The sequence below is a fragment of the Macaca nemestrina genome, chromosome 14 (genome assembly GCF_043159975.1).
Source record: "Macaca nemestrina isolate mMacNem1 chromosome 14, mMacNem.hap1, whole genome shotgun sequence".
In the NCBI taxonomy this organism is placed as follows: Eukaryota; Metazoa; Chordata; class Mammalia; order Primates; family Cercopithecidae; genus Macaca; species Macaca nemestrina.
This window is the reverse complement of record NC_092138.1, coordinates 37033488-37058617: the sequence shown is the minus strand read 5'-3', so window position 1 is coordinate 37058617 and position 25130 is coordinate 37033488. Positions and strand designations below refer to the sequence as shown.

The following is a 25130-nucleotide window of genomic DNA, read 5'->3' as shown; positions in this document are numbered from 1 at the left end:
CTTCTGTATTTAAAGAGGAGAGAGGGTGGGGGGGAGGAGGGAAAAAAAAGGGAGGGTAGGCTTTGAGGCAACTGGTTTTATTCTTATAAGGCTTTGATTAGCACTCACTGAATTCACATTTTACATATGAAACAAAGGAGTAGGGGAACAGTCAATTATGCATTCATCTTGTGCTCAGTAGATCTACATTTTACATAAGATAAAGTAAACACAGAGTAAAAGAAGTCAATTATGCATTTGCCTGGGGTGGGACGAAGGATGATTTCTAGTCTTGTTTTTGTCTAGTTATCTGTGAAGATAAGATATTAATTTACATTATCAGGGTAAGATTCAACAGAACTCTATTTTAGGGTGAGGTTATAGGGGGCACGTGTATTCTGAAAGATCTGGGGTCCAACAGGAATTTTTGCTTGTGAGCAATTTGTGAGGGAGGCCACTTGGGGAAATCTGTGGCCTTCTATGTTGCAGCTATCTAGAAACAAAAGGAAGGCAATTTTTGTTTGTTTGTTACACATGACTCAGTTACCCCAGCTTAAGCCACCCTTTAGCATAGGGAATTTGGGATCCTGAGATTCTGTTTTTCTTTCGCAACACCATACCTTAAAACATTGGGGTTTTACTATGTGTTTTGTCTTCCAGGTATTTTAAACAGTCAACATGTAACCCAAAGGAATACAACTTTAATGGTAAAATTTTGAACTGTGATATGGTTTAGCCCTGTGTCCCTACCCAAATCCCATGTTGAGGTGTGATCATGAGTGTTGGAGGTGGGTCCTGGTGGAAGGTGATTGGATCATGGGGGGTGGTTTCTACTGGGGGTGGTTTCTACTGGTTCAGCACCATCCCCCTAATGCAGTTCTTAGGAGATCTGCTTGTTCTTAGATCTGCAGTTCTTAGGAGATCTGCTTGTTTAAAAGTACATAGCACCTCCCCCTTCTCTTTTCCTCCTGCTCCAGCCATGTAGGACATGCCTCCTTCCTCTTTGCCTTCTGCCATGATAGTAAGTTTCCTGAGGACTCCCAGCCATGCCTCCTGTACAGCCTGGGAACTGAGTCAATTAAACCTCTTTTCTTTACAAATTACCCAGTCTTAGGTAGTTCTTTATAGCAATGCAAGAACTAATACAGGCTGGATATAGAAGTTATTTCTATATCCACTGCATTTCCATATGCAATGGATCCTCCTCTGCATTCTCAAATTACATAAAATAAAATTTGCCTATATATGTTTACTTTTATCACAAATACTAAAATTAACACTTTGCCCTTTTGTATGGTATAATGGTAACCCATCAGACAGAACCCAGTATGAAGCTCAGCTTTACCCTCTTCCAGGCTATGGCAAATCATTGCACTGATTTGAGCCTCAGTTTCTGAGTCTGTAAAATGAAGGGAAAAAAAAACTCCCATCAGAGTGAGTTATAGATCTAAATGTTTTAATGTTCTTAAAATAAATGCAATGGCTTACACATAGTGGGTGCTCTATAAATGTTAGTTCTCTTCCCTTGATTCTTCTTTTTCCAGGTGCAATAAGCACAACGATCAGTCATTTCTGAGCCAGCTTATTTACTTGCTATCACTCCATTGTAGGTTGTCTTTTCCAATGTACCCCAGGTTATTTTCCCCTACTAATAGAAAGTCATTACATTAACTAAATACTTTCTTATGCTTGTCAATGACATCTTACTTTAAATCCAAGCTCTTCCTACTTCACAGAGCTTCCAGTAAAACAGATGAGAGGAAATCATAGTCCTCTGATCACAGGGCCACCATTTCAGTGGGTACCAGCTATTCTTAATGAAAATAGTACCAAGACAATGCACAGAAGGAAAAACATTTATGAGAAGCTCTAAAATGCACAAGAGGTATTAAGGGGAAAGTGAGTTATAATCATGCTGTTGGATTCTTTTTCCATTTTATTTCTCTTGAGAGTGGAATTCATTTTCCTGGCTCCCAATACAATGACACCATATTAGACACATATTTTTAGAAAAGGTATATTATTGTTGACCTAGTATATGTGCTGCTCTTAATCATCCGAGTAATGCCTGGGTGATGGGCCTGACACGACAGGGAGGCAATGGCTAGACAAAGAGCTATTCCCTGAAATGTGCAAGAAAATAATCAAACAAGGAGATTATCCAAAGTTCCACCGCTGTGTACAATACTTATCTTCTTGAGTCAGGAAGAAGGGGACAGTCTTCAGTTTATTTCTTACTGAACTGAGCCTTTGTTTCCCTCCCCCTACTCACTACAGAATCTAAATTAGAGTGATTTCCTCCCCCAGAAAAGTCAGGCCATCCATCTTGACATATGCAGATTTGAAGATGATGTGGGAGGAAAGAAAGGGCGAGGAAATTTATGTTCTACCCTCAGAAGCTGACTCACAGACCAAGCAGGTAGAATCAAGGTGAGGGTGAAGGAAACATCATTCTTACCATCTCCTAGTTCAGAGCCGAGGCTCATTTTCACCGATCACACAAGTGTGACTGAAAACAAAGTGTAACCCTCACTGCTTTCTGTAAAGACCTTTACCTTCAGCCTTTCAACATGGGCAGCTGTGGTCAGGAGATGAGGGCGGAACTGCTAAAGCTGATTCAAAGGAGAGAATTGATTAAAAAACAAAATCACTGCTTGAAGTAGTGATGTATTGCCATCATAGCCATGAGCCTGAAATGTTGTGGCAACCAATACAAGGGACCACCAACTTACTTACTCTGAGTATCTCCAGATATGGTCAGTGGGATGCTGCCACGGGGAAGGAAATGTTTTATAAGTGATCCAGGTAACCTGTGATTCACAGAAAGTTTGAGACTGAAATTAAACCACTTTGAGGTTAGCAAGGACCTTATAGGCACACAATTAGTCCCAAGCTATGTTCCTAACACTAATTTGCTGAGAACTGAGCATGTATTTCTCTATGGAAACAGGATTACTGTGATGGTTAGTACTGCATCCATCCTCATAATTCACACTGTCTCGAGAAGCAGGAGCAGCAGCAGGACTCCATCGTTCCCTAACTGGGTGCTATAATCTGAATGTTTGTGTCCCCCCAAAATTCATATGTTAAAACTGAATCACCAGCAATAGTATTAAGAGGTGGGGGCTTTGGCAGGTGATTAGGCTGGGAGGGCAGGGCCCTCATGAATGGGATTTATGTCCTTATACAAGAGGCTGGAGGTAGCTAGTTCACCCCTTCTGCCACGTGAGGACACATAGAAGGCACCAAATATGAAAAACAGGCCTTTATCTGACACTGAATCTGCTGGTGCCTTTATCTTGGGCTTCCCAGCCTCCAGAACTGTGAGCAATACATTTCTGTTGCTTATAAATTACCCGGTCTAAAATATTTTGCTTAACAGCCCAAACAGACTAAGACACTGGGATATTCTGTAACATAGGCATAAGCCATAATGCACCATATGCCACAGTCACAGGATACACACAGTGTGTCTTCCTGGTGTCAGTTGTTCTTAATAAGTCATTTTAAACATAACTTGTATATGAGTGTATGGAATGGAAAGCTAAATTCACATGAATCTTTAAAATAAAACCTAGATGTGTACAGAAACTAAATGGCAGTTAACCCTGTGATCACTTCACATAAATTTGCATTGTTTGAGTTGCCTTTTTCCAACAACTGTGACTACATTTGAAGAGAAAATTTGTTTTTTAAATCAATAAAGCATAGATGCTCTAAGAAATCTGTCACTGGGTAAATTCAGTCTGTGTCCCCAGACACAGTTGATTCACTGACTCTCCTCTCACACAGAGGTCTTTCCATGGCAAACCTGGGAAATACTGAGATAAAAATATCTCTGGACTGGACCCAAGATTCAGAAGCACTGCGTTCAAGCCCCAGCTTCACCAAAATACCATGCAAGACTGAATTTACTATGTCTATTGATTGTTCATTCATCTAATAAACATTTATTAACCATTTACTTTGTGCTAGATCCTGTGAGATAGGGATGTTTCTTATCTGTAAAATGAGGATAGTAATACTAGCATACAGAATTAAGGTCAAATAAGATACTAAACATAATCATGTGATAACTATGGTTCTGTACGAATATAGGATACTTTCAGACGTTAGGCTTGTTACTGATTAAAAAGAATTTTCTGTGTTAACCTTTGAACCTAATCATTATTTATAGGATTGTTTCCATGCAGGACACACTATGTTAGAGCACTGGGAAACATATCTGCTTCTCCTAGTCTCTTCCTCTAGCCACTCTGCCTCACCTCCTATAGAACCTATGGTGTTGGCCAGCCAAGGATAAAATGAAGCCACATCACAAATAACTTTCCCTTTCCCATTTAAGACCCAACGATCACTGATCAACTTTTAGAATGAAAAAGAGAATATATCGGTTTAAAAGACCCTTCTGATCCTCTAGGGCCCCATGATAAATCCAATACTCTTAATGTATCACAAATGAAGTCTTTGATTATATAGACATGAATGTGCCAGCAACGGAAAGTCACTACATGAGGAACTCTGAAGAAGAAAGAAGCTTAAACAGATAGAAGCAAATATTTTCCACAAGTGTGCCATTGCCTTCTGGAGCTAAGGCAGTGCTGAGTTCTGCAGGGAGTTCTACTGGCTACTGAGGCCCATGTCCCAGGACAATGCAGAGTGTACAGTCTTCCTGAAGGAGCTCAGACTTTGGGGCCACCATGCCAAAGAAAAGCCATTCTGCAATAAGAATAAAAAGGGGATAAAGAGGCAAAAAGAAAGCAACCTCTAACCGAAGAAAGGAGTAGTTTTCATCTCAAAGAAAGCTCTTTCAGAAACTGGAGGCTAGAGCCACACTGCGAGTTACTATTGTAAAGGATGGAAATGCTGCCAAGGTATCTGGTTGAAACCCGCCATTCAAAAGGGTTGAATGCAGATAATATTCCTTCAGGCCAAACAAAGTCAGAGACTTTTGATTTTTTTTCTTTTTGTTTTAAGCCTTAGAAGAGTTATAGGCTAATTGAAAAATAATTTTGTCAAAAGCATCGAGAAGCAAAGGAATCAATGTCATGGTTTATAAGCTTATTCACAAGAGAATGAAGAATCTACTTCCTGACCACATCTGCACATGACCATAAAACTAAGCCATTTTTTTTAAGTGAACACACAGGTACTAAGTGCCGTATGTTTGAAATGCTGGAAAGGTGCTCAGGGAACTGAATGGACTGATAACCTCAAGTTCCATTTGCTTACTATCTATCTGGAAAACAAACACCTACACAGACTCCCTTATGCAAAGCCTACTGAAAGAGCTTTGCAGAAGGGACTCTATGTCAAAAGGTACCAAACCATGCTGTGAAAATACGGGGGAGACAGACATTAATTCTGCAAAAAGATCTGAGAGAGCAAATTGAAGGAGAAATATTTAAAGATAACAACATGAAAGTATAATATAAGTAGGCAGAATTTGCAGAGGTTAGTAGTTTGGTAAATAAAGCAGGAATAATAGGTCAAAATGTCCAGCCACAAAGAACAAAGAAAGAGGTAAGAAAATACAATCAACAATATATGCTAATACCAATTTTTGCACCATCCTTATTTTGTATCTTCCCAGTTTCCCTTAGGTTACCTAGCTAAGTTCGATGAAAGCAGTTCAGCAGATACTATTGGTTACTTAAACATCCATTGTTTTTCTTCTCCTTTTGTTCAAGTGGCTACTCTGTATATGGCGTTTGACTTTAAGACCGACTAACCCCACAAGGGTGAGTCCTCACTGGGCCATGCCTATCATGGTGCCCTTAAACCTCCTCCTGACAGCAGCTGGTTTGGGAGTGAGCATGCAAAAACATTTTGGCCAATGATGCTGGAAGACTTCTAGGAAAAATTTCCTTGATCTCAAAAGTGAACCCAAGGAAAACACCTGGGCTTTTGTTATTGTTGTTTGTTTTCTTACTTCTCTGTCAGGATATTTTCCTGTCTGGATGTGGTGCCTGGAACTGCTGGTACCATGTTAGGATGGTAGAGTGGGAAAATGGAAGAAGGCTGATTCCTAATGACTACACCACTGAACTCACCAGCCCTGAAGCTCCTACTCCTCCACTTCAGGCACATGAGAAAATAAATGTTCTCACTGCTTTAACCAGATGTTTCAGGTTTCTGTTAGTTGTGCTGGGGGAATACTAACTGACACCAGGAGGTACCATATCTTCGCTCCTTTCTGGCTGGGAAACAGGCACAGGCATGGGCCCTAGGAGATGGTTCATTGCCATTGAGTGTTGCATGAAGAAAAATGTAGTAAAACTTCCTGTAAAACTCCTCACTGAAGCTCAAATTTGATTCTGATTAGAGGCCCCTCCACTCATCTCTGTGGGCTCCCTAACATGGCTTGCCTATTGAGGGACCTGTCAGGCTCTCACATTAGATTCAGCTGGCCCTGAGATTAGACAAAGAGGAGCCACCATATGGGATAATTTTGAGAAAAAGAGAGGGGAGGGTGACCAGAGTTATTACAAAAGCTGATCAACAAAACTGTAGTACCTGCACCAGCAATGCCTTCTCCCTGTATGTGGGAGGAATATCTTACACTTCTCTGGCACTTTCTATTTCCAAATACCTTACAAACAATGTACCACATCTATTTTATCCTCAAGAAAACATAAGGGGGTAGTAAAACAGGTATTTCTGCCTTTATTTAACAGATAGGCAAACTAACATCCAGAAAGATTAAATAACCTTTGTAAAGCCACACATTGGTGTTAGAGAAGGTACTCTGACTTTGGCTTTCATGCCCTAAGAAGATGGAAAATATAGAAATATGAATATATTTAAATGCATTTGTTTATATTAATATAACTATGTTATTTTGTAAATATATTAGATACAAATTATATATAATTAAATACAATTATAAAGGATTCAGGCCACGGGGAGCTTATACATAATAGGAGGGTTCACAAAAAATTTTGAGGGAGATTTTGAGGAGAGAGTTTTACTCCCATGTTTTCTGATTTGCAATCCAAGGAATTTTCACCATATCATACTCAATATAATTCAACAGGCTTTTAATTTCTATTTACTTATTCTTTAGCCTCTGCTACACAGAAGGTGCGCCTCGGGCTAAGTCTTAAAGGAGAGGTAGAAGAGGGACAGGGAAGCCGCAAGGCAGGAAGCAAACCCCTAGCAGGGAGAACAGTCTATGCTACCATGACAAAGAGGCATTAATCAGCTTGGTGCTGGGTAACTTCAAGCGACTTCATATTGCTGGAGCATTGGATACAGCAAATACCAAGGACAAAGCACAGGAGGGGAGCACAATAAAACTACTGTCTGCCTAAGACTCGGTCCTGTCCGCCACAGAGCCCTTTGAAAGCCTAGCTGAGTTTGGGTTTTCTTCTGTAAGTCTGCGATCTTTAAACTTACTCTGTTCATTGCCCCCTAAGTAACTGAAAATCTAACTGTCTGATGTCTGCAACTTACTGAACTGCATGGAAAAACAAGGTGGGTTTATGGATATGTACATGAATAGCTAGGTAAATGATATGCAATAAGGCAAATATATTGAAACATTTAGCCAGGCACTGTGGCTCACACCCGTAATCCCAGCACTTTGGGAAGCTGAGGCAAGCAGATCACCCGAGGTCAGGAGTTCGAGACCAGCCTGACCAACATGGAGAAACCCCGTCTCTACTAAAAATGCAAAATTAGCCTGGTGTGGTGATGCATACCTGTAATCCCAGCTACTCGGGAGGCTGTGGCAGGAGAATTGCTTGCACCTAGGAGGCAGAGGTTGCAGTGAGCCAAGATCGCGCCATTGCACTCCAGCCTGGGCAACAAGAGCAAAACTCCATCTCAAAAAGAAAAGTTTATAGACTCTCAATGGTGCATATGTGAATGTTCACCACAATTCTTTGATCCTCTCCATACGTTTAAAATTTTTTTCATCATAAAAATGTTATGGGAAAAAAAACTATATACCCTTTATCTATTTAAGGTTTTTTATCATAGGTTTATTTTTTTTTTAAACAAAAGGACACAGAAAATGTTAAACATTTTATAAAATGAAATGAGAATTGACTATTTAAGAAACAAGTATTGTATTTTAGGTATTAATAAATCAATTTTAACTACCTTGCTATAAAGCACACTGAATCTGAGAGAAATCATATAAATTATTTATCCTTAGTTTTTATACAATTATCTTGAAAATGTGATAGTCTTCCAGAACATTCCAGTTACATTTAAAAGAACCATAATCATTAAGCTTTACCATTCCATCTGTTCTGAATTCAGACCATCCCAACTCCAACCAAATCCAAGCTCTACCCTTAACAGAGAGATGTATAAGATAGGAAACACAGGAAGCCCAATGGGATCAAGGTGTCATAAAAACAAGAAAACTTCCCTAAACAACAAGATTTCTGGCCAGGTGTGGTGGCTCACACCTGTAATTCCAGCACTTTGGGAGACTGAGGTGGGCAAATCACCTGAGGTCAGGAGTTCGAGACCAGCCTGGCCAACATGGTGAAACCCCCGTCTCTACTAAAAATACAAAATTAGCTGGGCATGGTGGTACATGCCTGTAATCCCAGCTACTCCGGAGGCTGAGGCAGGACAATCACTTAGAACCCGGGAGGTGGAGTGAGCAGAGATCACGCTACTGTGCTCCAGCCTGGGTGACAGAGCGAGTCTCTGTCTCAAAAAAATAAATAAAATAAAACCAAGATTTCCATGCATCCCTTCTTTTGGTACTCTGAGGATTTTATATCTTAGGGCGATGCACAAAGTAAGATTTAGGATGGTTAAAAAGCCTACCTTTCTTTTGCAAGGGGTACAGAAATCTTGTGATTGCTAGCTCATTCAGATATTGAAGATCTGGACACAGATTTTTAAAAATTTATCCGTGCACATGTACCCCCTAGAAAGTCTGTGTTTAGCCCAGTTTGGAGACCATTCTCTAAATGAGGAGAAGTTATTACCTATAAAATGTGCTGAGGAAGGACAGGATCAGTTTTAGACCATTACCCTGGAATGAGTGTGGAAGACAGATTTGTGGGTGTCAGGAGTGCAGGGCACAGAGATACCAGCTAAGAAGTGATAGCAGTCATTGGGATCTGAAACAGGAGAGATTTTACAGCAGATACTGGGTAAAGAATTTGAGAAACGCTTCCAAGAGGCAGTGTTCAGCAGGACTGATGACCCACCAGATTCAGAGAGAAAAGGAAAGTAAGTAAAAAGTGACTATTTGACCCATTATAGTAAGGAATAAATATGCCCTTTAGAAATTTAATATGTAAGCAGCCTTCAAGGATAACACATTACAAAGTTATAAAAATTTCTGCAACCTTCAATTTTACCCTCTTTTAGCTGAACCTGACAGTTCAGCCTAGAGACTGTCCCTAAGTACTGTGGCTTCTGTTCCATCACAAGAGACCACACAATCCATGCATTTGCTGGGTCATGGGGGTGGCTATTTCATCCTAAGCTACAGTCAGGGCAAGTGAGAGAAAGAACAGTAAGGATTAGGAGGTACAGAGTCTAGGCCCAGCTCTGCCTCTACTTTCCTGTGTGACTTTGGACAAAACATTTAACCTCTCTGACCTTTACTTTTTGCATCTGGAAAACAGAAGATATCAATGAGATGATCTGCAAGGTTCCTCGCCTCCCTAGCCTTATTATAAGGCTCAAAAATCAATTGACTTTGGATAGGCCAACTCTGTAAGAGGAGTGAGAGAGTTAAGAAGTTGAGTGAAGAATGTGACAGATTATGAAGACGAAATAGCTGCAGGGAGAGTCATAGGTGTAAATTGCTATAGGCTTGGGGGCTTTCTGCAACCCCTTGTTAGCACCTGGAGGAGGAAGGTGCTAATGATACTATGGGGACAAAACTGCAGATTATTATTAAGCAGTAGGCAATGGAAAACCCAAATTTACACTAATGTGATCTGAATCAATGCCAATGTCAACCCTGATGAAGGTCTTTGGGGGTGGGTGACAGCACTCTGAGAAGTTGAAAATGATGGCTAATAATAAAGCATGGAGTCAAACTAATATATACATTTCTCATTCTGTTCTTTATAAAAAGACTGCTATATTATCAAGTGCCTCTTTCCAGCTAAGGAATAGTGTGAATTATTTCCAAACAGTCTATAAACTAATGGACCATCTTCTTTTTCAGCAAGGAAAAGAAAGAGCATTGGTAGAGGTCTTTTGCATGCTCTACCTAGGCTGACATTCAGACTTAAGGGAGGGTTAGCTGACACAGAGCAAGAGGCTGGATTATTCAATAAAAGAGAAACAGAGGCATAGAGCCAGTAAACTGAGGCTGGAATCCCAGATACCTAAATAACAGTTCAATAGGACTGGTCTTCTAGACAGAGAATCCATGAATTCAGAGTAAAAGAGCCAGACAAACTGATTGCCTGACTCCACTGGGGGTAGGCAGAGCAGTTATTTTTTTCCACTTTTTCAAGTTCTGTAGTCTCACTTAGCAAAGCTCTGTGATCCCCAACCTAACCAATTCCGTTCCCAATCAGATACTGCATGTGAATGTGGTTGAAAAACAGATGTACTTTATTTCTCTAAGTGGATTATTCCTATTTGTCCCACGTGGAGCCCTTTGAAACAGCATGGATAACATTCCTCATACCCTTCTTCTCCTGTCCATCTGGAATGTTCTCGCCTCTCAATCCAAATTCCCCTTCCTACTTCATATTTTGAATCTCAATGTCGTTTTGAAACTACCCATCTCAACAAAAGTTTTGTAATTGTAATTGTTTATATTCCTGCAGCTGAGGGACATCTCCTACCCTTCGTTTTAATCCCCTGTAATCCAAAGGACAGTTTGAGACACTTGTAGACACTCTTAGATCTGATTGGTTGATTGAAGAATATCCTATACAGATAGCCTCAGGACCCAGTTTACCAGGATTCAGAAGTGGCAAACTTATTTTTCCCATCCTTCATCCAGACCCAAATGCTGATACAGCAGCTCCAAGAGCAGAAGTAGCTTTCCCCCAGCATCAACCTGCTCTGCTACCACACCAGCCATCACCTAGTGTGGCCTCAGCTCCCAGCGTCTGACTCCAGTCAGGATGTACCAGAGAAAGTTCTCAAAAATTCCTCCTGGCAAGAGCCATGGGAGACAAAGCAAGACTCCAGTGTGTGTAGGAGAGGGTGGCCCTCATGAAGGAAGAGGAGGAAGAAGATGGTGACTGAGAATAAGGAGACGAGGACATGTTCGCACCGTGCGTGAGTCCTGCAGGGTAGGGTGACAGCCTGCAAGGCTGCCGAGAAAGTGCCTCATGATTCAAGGCACCTCGGGAAGAGGAGATATCACAGTTTGAACACCAGAAAAATGGAAACGTAGAATCAATCACAACTCAGGCCTCAGGAATTTAAGCACAGTCACCAGCAAAACCATGAACTAGAACATGTCTCATCCTCAGTCATCTCAACCGAAGTCACTCCCTTAAACACATCAGAGTGTGATAGAGTCCAGGTGTGAACAGCAAATTCCCCAGAATCATGTAGCAGTCACTGAGTTCATCTGAATAATGTGTGCTTTTCATAGGTTTTAATATATAAACACCATCTGGCACCAGCAATGCCTCCAAAGTAGTTGTGGGAAGAGAATAGAGTCCATGTATTATAACAAATACCTGTCTTTATGTGATGCATGGCAAGGGGAGTGGGATACTTACAAAGGTCATTATAACTTAGTAGCCCACACATATATAAAGCCAACTTCAACATGTGAAGTTACTATGTGCCAAGCACTGTTTTAAATCATTTGCCAATATGGCCTCTTTTAACTCTCACACCTACTTTTATTAAATATTATCCCCAAATGAGAAATTCAAGTCGCAGGCAACCTATTGTCTTTCCAAAGGTCACCCTTTCATAAGGTCAGCTAAGGTGGAGTTATGATTTGATCCCAGAGTATTTGACTTCAAGGTGCATGATCTTAGCTGCCTTGCCCCACCCCTATGTCATCATGCCTTTTAAGGAACAGGTGACAGAGATGACAGCAGCAGCAGCAGCAATTTCTCATCTGTCTTGTAGCTCCCTCTCAATCCCTTTCATCCAGAGCCTAGCTCCCCAGATCCTCCCAGCTTGGAACTCCTTAATCAACCTTATGCTCCTACTCTCAGAAAGCAAAATTGGAAGAAATATTTATAGGCTTATTGGTCTATTATAGATAAATGATCGATAACAATCTATCTGCCAACTGTCTCTGAAATCATAATTACCGCTAATAGAGATTCTTTTACTGACAATGAAATAGCATGTTCCTTCCTCCTCTTTGGAGGCCAGCTGGCATAGGTTTCATTTCCCACTCCCACCAAGCCAGGGACTGCCACAGTCTCTCAGTCTCTCAGAAAAGCAAGGGTCATCCTTCCTGGCTGACATCCTGAAAATCTAACATCTGCTCATTGATCTGCTGCCCACGCAAAAGTCAGCAAAAATGTAAACGTTTTCCAGAACTCTCTCAATATCAAATACTTTTCCATATCCACAAATGAGGGGTGGAAGGGGGAGAATCTACAAAGCTTATATCCAAATTTTGTCTTACTTTTCATAAATGGATATTATGAACATGCCATTTTTCCTAATTTGTGATCATCAGGAGAAAAATCATCTCAGGCTGCTGGAGCTTCAGGAGGATAATGCCTCTATTTCCCCATTGCTTGTTTTCTGGACTTGTACCCATGACAGCCTCCTTTGCCGCCCCTTGCAGCCCTCCTCCTATTCCTGATGTTCTTTCCTTCCTTCTCTCTCCTCCCTAGACTGGAGGCGTCCGGAGCTGACTGTGTCCTCCTTAGTTGCTCTCCCTTGCCTTAATGGATACAATGTCACTTCAGGTGCATTTGAATAGACACTCAGTCTATGTTATTTACTTTGTTAAATATGAAATAGACTCTCCTGGATTGGGGGTAAAAATATGCTTTTGAAGAAGGAGTCAGTGGAGGCCCATATTTACAGGACATTTATTGCTGCCACTTTATGGGGAAAATTAGTCTTTTATGCTTTCAGTAATGATTCCCTAGGCCCTCTTTTCACACCAGCATGCTCATAAATTCCTTGTTTTTACAGCAGGGCAAAAATTTCTAAAGTGTTCTCTTCCTCACTTACCAGGATCACCTGCAGAGGATGGAGAGCCATCCCAGGAAGAGGATAGTGTGCTGGCCAGGGCCACGATGCCAACAGGCCTCTGGGTCCCCTCTGGACACTATTTCCAGGGATGAAGGGAATGTTGTGTAACTGAGGAAGCCCTTCTGGAGAGCACACATTCACTAGAAACACAGCTGGCTCTTTAAACAAGAGAAAGCCCAGGCATTGAGCAGGAAACGCCTGCACGAGCTCTCTAGGGGCTTTGCTGGAGTTGAATGATGCTAGCCAGACACATGCTGTTGAAAAGGTTCTCCTCATTCAGGGCATCTGGCCTCAGCATATCTCATCTCAAAGTGAGCCAGAAGTAACTGCTTTGAAACCTGGACAAGGTGCTCAGAGAAACCAGGCTATGCATCCTGTAGCACCTAAGATGTGCTTTCCAGGACCAGGGGACTTTCTATTGCCGTGCCCGGTGGCTGGTCCCCCTTTCCTCCTGGCTTAGCACTACTGGCTGAGCTGCCTTTACCACCTCACCCAAACTTAGTCATTTTAGACTCCCCAAAACATTACTCAAAGATGCCAGCAAGCGAAAATAAAACAAGAACTCTTTATGTCTGCTAGTAAGTCAATTCCTATTTACTTAAAAGGGGAAGAGGGCCATGTTGAGTTGGAAAGCTACTACATTCTTACTTATGGTCAGCCTTGTGCTTTCAGGTTAATATAATGCTACAAATGTGGGAGGTCACGTCACCTAAGAATCAACTCTTCTCAGAGAAGAATATATATTCAAATTACATGACCGTCATGCTAAACTGTAGATTTGGATTCAGTGGGTCTGGTGTGAGATAAGAGATTCTACATTTCTGACAAACTCCTCATAGCAGCCCACACTCCTAGTTCACGTACTATTCGTTGAGTAGCAAGGTCTCAGGTAGAGAGCTATAGCATTGGATTGGACACATTCGAGCTTGAATTCAGCTACTTATTATCCTCAGCATATTGGGTAAATTCTTTAAGTTCTGAGCTTCTATTTCTTCAACATGAAAAGTAAAACAAATAGTAATAATACTCATCCATCCTTCTTCCACTAGTTGATAGAGTTTTGGGTAAAAACATATGTGGAGGAGCCCTGAAGGCCCTAAAAATAGCTTATACAAATGTTAGTTATTGCTATTGACTCCTTTCAGCGATACTCACTGTTTTATGTGCTGAGTTACTCCCAGAGTTTGCTTAGCAATAGAAAGAAATGCTTTTTGCAATATAATCATATTGCAGAGATAGAATAAATGAGGAAGAAATTCCAAGAGGCTGCTTTTCTTCCATTGCCCCTTCAAAAGCCAGTGATAAAACAGACAGAGACAAATTACCTGTCCAGCTTTTAGAGCATTCTAGGGGAGGGAGATTCTACTACGTTCCTTGGCGGGCTGTTTAATTTCAAGTAGAAGAAAGAATTTCATGGTTGAATCATTACTGGGTCTATATCATCCCTATAACCAGTTGATTCAACAAAATCATCTGTTGTGTCTTGGATTTGGTATGAAGTCAACAAAATGGCAAATAGATGGGTTACATTTTTTTTCTAATCTCATTCAATGTATGTTGTTCAATTAAGCAGAAAAGGCATGGGCTTTAGGGTCAAATACGCCAAGTTTAATTCTGGAGTCCACAGCTTACTAATTATGTTGACTCTAAACAAATTGCTTGACCTCTCTGAGTCTTAATTTGCTCATCTGTAAAATGGGACTAAGAATATCCATCGTATAATATTCTGGGAAGTATTAGAAGAAATAATATGTAAAGTTCCTGACACCTGAAAGGTGGCCAGTAAATGTTAGATTCCTCCCTCTTTGTTCTGATTCTGTAACAAAAACAAAGAACAATTATAGAAATATTAAGTCAGCCAAGTTTTTAACACTCTAGCATTTTTAAAAGAATTTCTCATCTAACCCTCATGACAAGCCTTTTACTATCACTATCCCCATGTTAGAGAAGAGAAAACTGAGTTGCAGAGAAGTATCTTAGTCTGGCCCCACAGCCAGTAAGTACAATTTTGGAACAAGGTCCAAGGGGAACTCTAAGATGTTCCCCCTTATCCATGCATACTGATTCCCAGTCACCCCTTGAAAATAAACCTTCTATGAAAGCAGCATGCAATTCAGTTTTTCCCACTCTCAAAAGACTCTCTCATGTACTGTTTGTCTTGCAAGATTGTATAAAAGATGGTATAAAAGATGATCCTATAGAGTGTTGTTGACCATTAGCGCAATTTTGTGGAAAAGCCACAGGCCAAGGGCCGTTCAAATACAGCAAACAAAACAACAAACCTGTAAAGCAGGAAAATGACCAGTATGTCAATACATCTCATTTTGCATCCCTCTATAAATAGCAAACTTTAAATACATTGTGCTGTTTAGCTAGATAGATGGAAACAAGTTCATTATATTTTATATAGTTAGTGAAAGAACCCATAGCTTTAAAATGGATAGAAACTAGTCATTGTGTTTTATATAGTTGGGCAGTTTCCTTTATTTGGTTTTCTATTTTAAAGTTATAGGTTTTATTTTTAAATAAATTGCCAAATTCTTTGGATCTTTCTGCCTCCTACGAAAACTACTTCACCCTAACTTCTCTTTCTTCAAAAGACAGTTAAGAAGAAGGTAAGTGAAAGTTGGTTTTTAAAGAGTTCATTTTTACCATCACATATATGCAGAAACTGATGGAGAAGTAGGTTAATTTGACATCACGGGAGGTCTCAAAACTATGTGATCAGAAGCACAGAGATGAGTTGTTGTGTACCTGAACTCAGAATTCCAATTCCTGACTGATAGATGGATTGGTTGATTGATTGACTGACTGATTATACTAACATTTATTGGGAGTCAATGATGTACAATTTGCTGCACAAAGGACTTAACATATTTTACTTTACTTAATCCTTCATAAAATGTTATGAGCTAAATGTTATTATCCCAATTTACAGATGAGGAAACTAAGTGTCAGAGAGTTTAGGCAACTTGCATCTATCTCTGACTGATTCTGAAGGCTCAGCTTTTAGCCACTCTGTGATAACTGCCCTTAGACTTTTTTATCCTTCTCTTTTCTTAAGCATACAGGTCTATAACACACACATGTACAAATGTACACACACACACTCCACAAAATAATCAGTCACTAATTCAGACTCAAAAGAACATAGTAAGATTTACTCTCACACTTGTCCTGTTGCTAGAGGTGGATCATATAACTGCTTTCTACTAACTCCCTCAACTACCGAAGTCTATAAACCCACCAATAATGAAGCACAAGTTGAATCCAGGAGTTGCTCGAATAAATTAAACAATTGTTATTTTTATAACTTTAACACATCAAAGCTAAATCCAATACACAGGAGCTTTCCTAGAACAGTCTCTTCTCTGCATGTTAAGCAAAGGTAAGAGGTAACTCTTATGCAACCCTGGAAAAAGACACAGACATGAAAATGTTAGACTGTCGCTGAGTATCAAAGACACTTGGCTGAGTTCTCCAAAGACAATTTGCAGCTGAAATTCTGTCCCCAGTGTAAATCAAACCCAAAATACTCCATAAGTCTTACTACCCAGCCTCATTTCATTGTACTTTGACACGCTTCCATCAAGTTGAAGTCTAAAAGTTAAATGAATTTTATCCTCTTCTATTCACCATATTTCTGATCCCTCACCAAGAGAAATGAAATGGAAAGCCCTTATTACAGAGCCAGGCATATAGAAAAATGTGAAATTGAAACTTGGCTGTGATACTTTTTTAGGGTGATACGGTGGTTTGAAACAAACAGACTTTAAACCAACAAAGATCAAGAGACACAAAGGCGGCCATTACATAATGGTAAAGGGATCAATTCAACAAGAAGAGCTAACTATCCTTAACATATATGCACCCAATACAGAAGCACCCAGATTCACAAAGCAAGTCCTTAGAGACTTACAAAGAGACTTAGACTCCCACACAATAATAATGGGAGAATTTAACAACCCACTGTCAACATTAGACAGAGCAACAGGACAGAAAGTTAACAAGGATATCCAGGAATTGAACTCAGCTCTGCAAAAAGTGGACCTAATAGACATCTATAGAACTCTCCACCCCAAATCAACAGAATTTACATTCTTCACAGCACCACATCACACTTATTCTAAAATTGACCACATAGTTGGAAGTAAAGCACTCCTCAGCAAATGTACAAGAACAGAAATTATAACAAACTGTCTCTCAGACCACAGTGCAATCAAACTAGAACTCAGGATTAGGAAACTCACTCAGCACCACTCAACTACATGGAAGCTGAACAACCCACTCCTGAATGACTACTGGGTACACATAATGAAATGAAGGCAGAAATAAAGATGTTCTTTGAAACCAATGAGAACAAAGATACAACATACCAGAATCTCTGGGACACACTTAAAGTAGTGTGTAGAGGGAAATTTATAGCACTAAATGCCCACAAGAGAAAGCAGGAAAGATCTAAAATTGACACCCTAACATCACAATTAAAGAACTAGAGAAGCAAGAGCAAACACATTCAAAAGCTAGCAGAAGCCAAGAAATAACTAATATCAGAGCAGAACTGAAGGAGATAGAGACACAAAAAACCCTTCAGAAAAATCAATGAATCCAGGAGCTGGTTTTTTGAAAAGATCAACAAAACTGATAGACCGCTAGCAAGACTAATAAAGAAGAAAAGAGAGAAGAATCAAGTAGATGCAATAAAAAATGATAAAGGGGATATCACCACCGACCCCACAGAAATACAAACTACCATCAGAGAATACTATAAACACCTCTACACAAATAAACTAGAAAACCTGGAAGAAATGGATAAATTCCTGGACACATACACTCTCCCAAGACTATACCAGGAAGAAGTTGAATCCCTGAATAGACCAATAACAGGCTCTGAAATTGAGGCAATAATTAATAGCCTACCAACAAAAAAAAGTCCAGAACCAGATGGATTCACAGCCGAATTCTACCAGAGGTACAAGGAGGAGCTGGTACTTTTTCCTTCTGAAACTATTCCGATCAATAGAAAAAGAAGGAATCCTCCCTAACTCATTTTATGAGGCCAACATCATCCTGATACCAAAGCCTGGCAGAGACACAGCAAAAAAAGAGAATTTTAGACCAATATCCCTGATGAACATAGATGCAAAAATCTTCAACAAAATGCTGGCAAACCGAATCCAGCATGACATCAAAAAGCTTATCCACCATGATCAAGTGGGCTTCATCCCTGGGATGCAAGGCTGGTTCAATATATGCAAATCAATAAACACAATCCAGCATATACATAGAACCAAAGACAAAAACCACATGATTGTCTCAATAGATGCAGAAAAGGCCTTTGACAAAATTCAACAGCCCTTCATGCTAAAAACTCTCAATAAATTTGGTATTGATGGAACGTATCTCAAAATAATAAGAGCTATTTATGACAAACCCACAGCTAATATCATACTGAATGGGCAAAAACTGGAAGCATTGCCTTTGAAAACTGGCACAAGACAGGGATGCCCTCTCTCACCACTCCTGTTCAACACAGTGTTGGAAGTTCTGGCCAGGGCAATCAGGCAGGAGAAAGAAATAAAGGGTATTCAATTAGGAGAAGAGGAAGTCAAATTGTCCCTGTTTGCAGATGACATAATTGTATATTTAGAAAACCCCATCATCTCAGCCCAAAATCTCCTTAAGCTGATAAGCAACTTCAGCAAAGTCTCAGGATACAAAATTAATGTGCAAAAATCACAAGCATTCTTATACACCAAAAACAGACAAACAGAGAGCCAAGTCATGAGTGAAGTCCCATTCACAATTGCTTCAAAGAGAATAAAAGACCTAGGAATCCAACTTAGAAGGGATGTAAAGGACCTCTTCAAGGAGAACTACAAACCACTGCTCAGTGAAATAAAAGAGGACACAAACAAATGAAAGAACATTCCATGCTCTTTCATGGATAGGAAGAATCAATATTGTGAAAATGACTATACTGCCCAAGGTAATTTATAGATTCAATGCCATCCCCATTAAGCTACCAATGACTTTCTTCACAGAATTGGAAAAAACTACTTTAAAGTTCATATGGAACCAAAAAAGAGCCCACATTGCCAAGACAATCCTAAGCCAAAAGAACAAAGCTGGAGGCATCACACTACCTGATTCCAAACTATACTACAAGGCTACAGTAACAAAAACATCATGGTACTGGTACCAAAACAGAGATATAGACCAATGGAACAGAACAGAGCCCTCAGAAATAATACTACACATCTACAACCATCTGATCTTGACAAACCTGACAAAAACAAGAAATGGGGAAAGAATTCCCTATTTAATAAACGGTGCTGGGAAAACTGGCTAGCTATATGTAGAAAGCTGAAACTGGATCCCTTCCTTACACCTTATACAAAATTTAATTCAAAATGGATTAGACACTTAAATGTTAGACCTAAAACCATAAAAACCCTAGAAGAAAACCTAGGCAATACCATTCAGGACATAGGCATGGGCAAAGACTTCATGTCTAAAACACCAAAAGCAATGGCAACAAAAGCCAAAATTGACAAATGGGATCTAATAAAATTAAAGAGCTTCTGCACAGCAAAAGAAACTACCATCAGAGTGAACAGGCAACCTACAAAATGGGAGAAAATTTTTGCAATCTACTCATCTGACAAAGGGCTAATATCCAGAACCTACAAAGAACTCAATCAAATTTACAAGAAAAATACAACCCCATCAAAAAGTGGGCAAAGGATATGAAAAGACATTTCTCAAAAGAAGACATTCATACAGCCAACAGACACATGAAAAAATGCTCATCATCACTAGCCATCAGAGAAATGCAAATCAAAACCACAATGAGATACCATCTCACACCAGTTAGAATGGCGATCATTAAAAAGTTGGGAAACAACAGGTGCTGGAGAGGATGTGGAGAAATAGGAACACTTTTACACTGTTGATGGGAGTGTAAACTAGTTCAACCACTGTGGAAGACAGTGTGGTGATTCCTCAAGGATCTAGAACTAGAAATACCATTTGACCCAGCCATCCCATTACTGGGTATATTCCCAAAGGATTATAAATCATGCTGCTATAAAGACAGATGCGGGGCGACGCACCCGCTTCCAAAATGGCGACGGCGGCGGCCGTGTCTGGTGCGCTTGGCCGGGCCGGCTGGAAGCTCCTGCAGTTGCGGTGCCTGCCTGTGACCCGTTGCCGACCAGCCCTGGTGCCACATGCCTTCCATGCTTCAGCTGTGGGGCTAAGGTCTTCAGATGAGCAGAAGCAGCAGCCTCCACCTTCATTTTCTCAGCAGCGTTCTGAGACACAGGGGGCAGAAAAACCTGATCCAGAGTCTTCTCATCCACCCCCCAGGTATACAGACCAGGGCGGCGAGGAGGAGGAAGGCTATGAAAGTGAGGAGCAGCTGCAGGACCGCATCCTGACGGCAGCCCTGGAGTTCGTGCCCACCCACGGGTGGACAGCAGAGGCGATTGCAGAAGGAGCCCAGTCTCTAGGTCTCCCCAGTGCAGCAGCCAGCATGTTTGGGAAGGATGGCAGTGAACGAATACTGCATTTTGTGACCGAGTGCAATGCCCGGCTCACGCGAGTGCTGGAAGAGGAGCAGAAGCTGGTACAGTTGGGCCAGGCAGAGAAGAAGAAGACAGACCAGTTCCTGAGGGATGCAGTGGAAACCAGACTGAGAATGCTGATCCCATACATTGAGCACTGGCCCCAGGCCCTCAGCGTCCTCATGCTCCCTCACAACATCCCATCCAGCCTGAGCCTGCTCACCAGCATGGTGGATGACATGTGGCATTACGCTGGGGACCAGTCCACTGATTTTAACTGGTACACTCACCGAGCCATGCCGGCTGGCATCTACAACACGACAGAGCTGGTGATGATGCAGGACTCCTCTCCAGACTTTGAGGACACTTGGCGCTTCCTGGAAAACCGGATTAATGATGCAATGAACATGGGCCACACTGCCAAGCAGGTAAAGTCCACAGGAGAGGCACTGGTGCAAGGACTCATGGGTGCAGCGGTGACGCTCAAGAACTTGACAGGTCTAAACCAGCGTCGGTGAGAGGAAAGGGTGTAAGCTACAATGCCTAGAAGAGAATGAGTGGACAGATTGAAAGAGCTTTGAAAAGTATGAGGTGCCATCCGTGTAACGTGGTGTTCATGAGAACACACTAAAGGACTCCTGAGACACTACCACAGCCACCTGGAAACCACAAGGCATTTGATGCTACCGTTCTGGTCAGGGATTGGGCCGCTTCTTCAGTTCCTAATACCAGACCAAGCCTCCTGATGCCTTTCTGCACTGCAATTGTGTGATTGAAAAATGAGATGTTCATCCAAGCAGTCAAGCCACAGAAACCCAGCATGTCCCTGTCACGATCTCATGGGCACCTTGATCATGTCTTAACCTTCCATTAACCTTGGGGCTCCCAAGCCAGAGTCAAGGTGACGCATGCCTCATGCCACCTCAAGGTGACAGCTCATCCCCAGCACAGCACAGGCGTGTGCACACAGAGGTGTTCCTTGCACCCCCCTTCCCTCTCAGGTGTCCTGAGATGCTACTCCTGGGAAACCCCTCAGAAAACTGCCTCACCCGAGACAAGTGCCTGCTGGACAGAGGTGTGATCCCAGGCCTGGTGTCATATGACACCAGCATGCATCGCAGGATTAGTGTATTTTGAGTCTAAAAATAATAAATATGTTTGAAGTAGAAAAAAAAAAGACAGATGCACACATATGTTTATTGCTGCAGTAGTCACAATAGCAAAGACTTGGAACCAACCCAAATGTCCATCAATGGCAGACTGGATTAAGAAAATGTGGCACATGCCGGGCGCGGTGGCTCAAGCCTGTAATCCCAGCACTTTGGGAGGCCGAGACGGGTGGATCACGAGGTCAGGAGATCGAGACCATCCTGGCTAACACGGTGAAACCCCGTCTCTACTAAAAAATACAAAAAACTAGCCGGGCGAGGTGGCGGGCGCCTGTAGTCCCAGCTATTCCGGAGGCTGAGGCAGGAGAATGGCGTGAACCCGGGAGGCGGAGCTTGCAGTGAGCTGAGATCCGGCCACTGTACTCCAGCCTGGGTGACAGAGCGAGACTCCGTCTCAAAAAAAAAAAAAAAAAAAAAAAAAAAAAAAAAAAAAAAAAAAAAAAAAAAAAGAAAATGTGGCACATATACACCATGGAATACTATGCAGCCATAAAAAAGGATGAGTTCGTGTCCTTTGTAGGGACATGGATGCAGCTGGAAACCATCATTCTCAGCAAAGTATCACAAGAACAGAAAACCAAACACTGCATGTTCTCACTCATAGGTGGGAATTGAACAATGAGAACACTTGGACACAGGAAGGGGAACATCATACACCAGGGCCTATTGTGGGGTTGGGGGAGTGGGGGAGAGATAGCATTAGGAGATATACCTAATGTAAATGACGAGTTAATGGATGCAGCACAACAACGTGGCACATGTATACATATGTAACAAACCTGCACGTTGTGCACATGTACCCTAGAACAAAAAGTATTAAAAATAATAAAGTATTTCAAAACACAGAAAAAATAAAAATAAAAAAATAAAACAAAACATGTCTGAAAATTTGACACTCCTTCCATTACTAGATAGAGGCTATGACCCTCCCCCCCTTGAACCTGCAGTTTTCTCAATGAATAGAACACGGGGGAAGTAATGCTGCATGATGTCCAAATCTATGTTAGCATGGGGTATGCAGTTTCCAATAGTTTCTCTTGCAACAATCATTCTGGGATCCTTTGGATTCCATGGAAGCAGTTTAGCTAACCGGAGGTAGTTTAGCTACCTCCTGAGAGAGAGGGGGAGAGACAGCTGCTTCATCAGTCAACCCCCAGATTCATGAGAGAAATAGGTTATTGGAAGTAAGCTGTGGGTTTGGGGCAGTTTGTTATATAACAATGAATAACCAGAACAAGTAATGCATGTAGCCCATCTGTGTCCTCTTGAAGTTAAAAAGGTTCAGAAACACTAAGAAAAATCTTAGTCCTTTTAGTACATCTTTCTTTAGAAATTCCTTCAAATAGAGAAATATCTGTCCACAATTGGAGAGAAGTCAACAAATGAGAATGTCCCTGAGAAAACTGATTTGAAAAGAGCACTGGATGAAGAGAGTCAGAATAACTCCTGCTCTGGCATTAATTCACTGAGTGAATTTATGCTAAGTAATTTTCCTCTTTGGACCTGGACTTTCTCACCTTCCAAATGAGTGGATGGATTTGATTTCTTTGCACTCTAATGTTATACCATCTAACTTCATACTAAAGTGTGAATGACTGATATCAGATACTTTCCCTGAAAGCAGACTTTGACCAGGGTAAGGATTGGAAAGGTGGAAACAAAGTAGAGGCTGAGGGAGCTGACAATCAAGTTGTCCCTTGTGACATTTTGGCCAGTTCCTTGATCTCCCTGGACACTTGCTGCTTGGATTCTGGACATGAAGCAGGTAGTATATTGAAGATCGGAGGCCCCTAAGCCTGGCCAAGTCAGCAGCGGAAAAGAAAAGAAACTTCCCTGCTTACCTCTTCGTTGAGACAACGTCCAAGTGAGAAGTTCTGTGCGCCCAGGGAAGAATATTCACCCTTTCTGGATGTTAGCATCTTCACCTCTAAAATGGGATGATAAATTCCAAACTAGCTTATGGCAAAGGATTGTGGGGGAGAATCTAGTGAAACAGTAGATACGAACATGCTCTGAAAGCTCTAAGGGCTGCACAACAGTAAGACTGGCTGGGATTTATTAAACCCTTACTATGGAGCAGGTACTGCACTAAGAAACTGAAGTAAAATTGCTTCCTGAATCCTCCCAACACTTTAAGGCAGAATTTACTACAGGTGAGGAAGCTGAAGGCCAGAGTGCTAAAGTAACCTCCCTAGGACTCGCAGCTAGAAAACTGGAATTCAAGCCCATGTTTGTTGTACCACATAACACTTGTCTCAGGAATAACCACTTAAATCCTGCAAAAAAAAAAAAAAGAAAAAAGAAAAAGGACTGGGGGAGGGGGTAGTGGAAAGTTTCCATTTCTACTGCCTGCTTGTTCTGAGGCAAGGCTGGTTCATGTAGAGTTTAGGGGGTTGGGCTACAGTGATTCTCAATCTTGCATGCACATTGGAACCATCTGGGCAGCTTTCAAAAATACTGACACCCGGGTTCCTCCCCGAGTGTCTAATTTAATTGGTTTCATGTGTGACCTGGGCACTGGGATTTTTAAAAGCTCCCAGGTGATTCCAATGTACAGCCAGGGTGGTAAGCCACTGCCCATCCCTGGCAGAGCCCTACAGAGAAAAACTACCAGCATGCTCAGATCTCAGCTCCAAGTGCTCCCTTCCCATGTGAGAAGCAAGGCGACACATAGGGTGGGGGAAGGGAGAAATGGCTAAGGATTGATGGAATCCAGTATTCATTGATGCATTCTGAATGGCAACTTTCCTGGCAGATACATTACCAGTCATGTCTCAGCCATAAAACATAGAGCTCTCATTTCCTCAGCGGCCTTATATACTCTGAGTGCTTTTCAGCATTATTAACCTCCATGATCAAAATAGATAGGGAGGCTGAAAGCCAGGGAAAACCTCTTTACATCTTCTGAATTGCATAGCCAAGCCACACAGTGAGAAAGAAGTCAGCTTGCATGTGAGCATTCTCACTAGAGTCAGACAAACCCAGACCATGGACAAATTCACTTTGTGTAAATAACAGGTTCAGGAGGGCCATGGATTTTGAAACATAAATGTCATAATTAGAATCATTGACATTAGTGTAACAGCATGCGTTGTTTGAACAGTGTTCCATTCAAATGAGGCTATCTGAGCTTCCTTTAGGCACATTTCTATGCTAAAACTAGGTGTCTACAGGAAACATCCATCACTTAGTTCTGCCCAGTATCTAAACGCCCCTCCGGATTTGGGCAAATCACAGAAACGGTAGGAGACCAAGTTCACTTCCTACTGGGGGAGTCAGAAAA

General features: G+C 41.4%; 1 pseudogene; it reads left to right on the top strand.

Annotated features, from left to right (window-relative positions):
• Positions 1–20230: 20230 nt before the first annotated feature.
• Positions 20231–21821, top strand: LOC105489130 (ubiquinone biosynthesis protein COQ9, mitochondrial pseudogene; annotated as a pseudogene).
• Positions 21822–25130: the final 3309 nt, after the last annotated feature.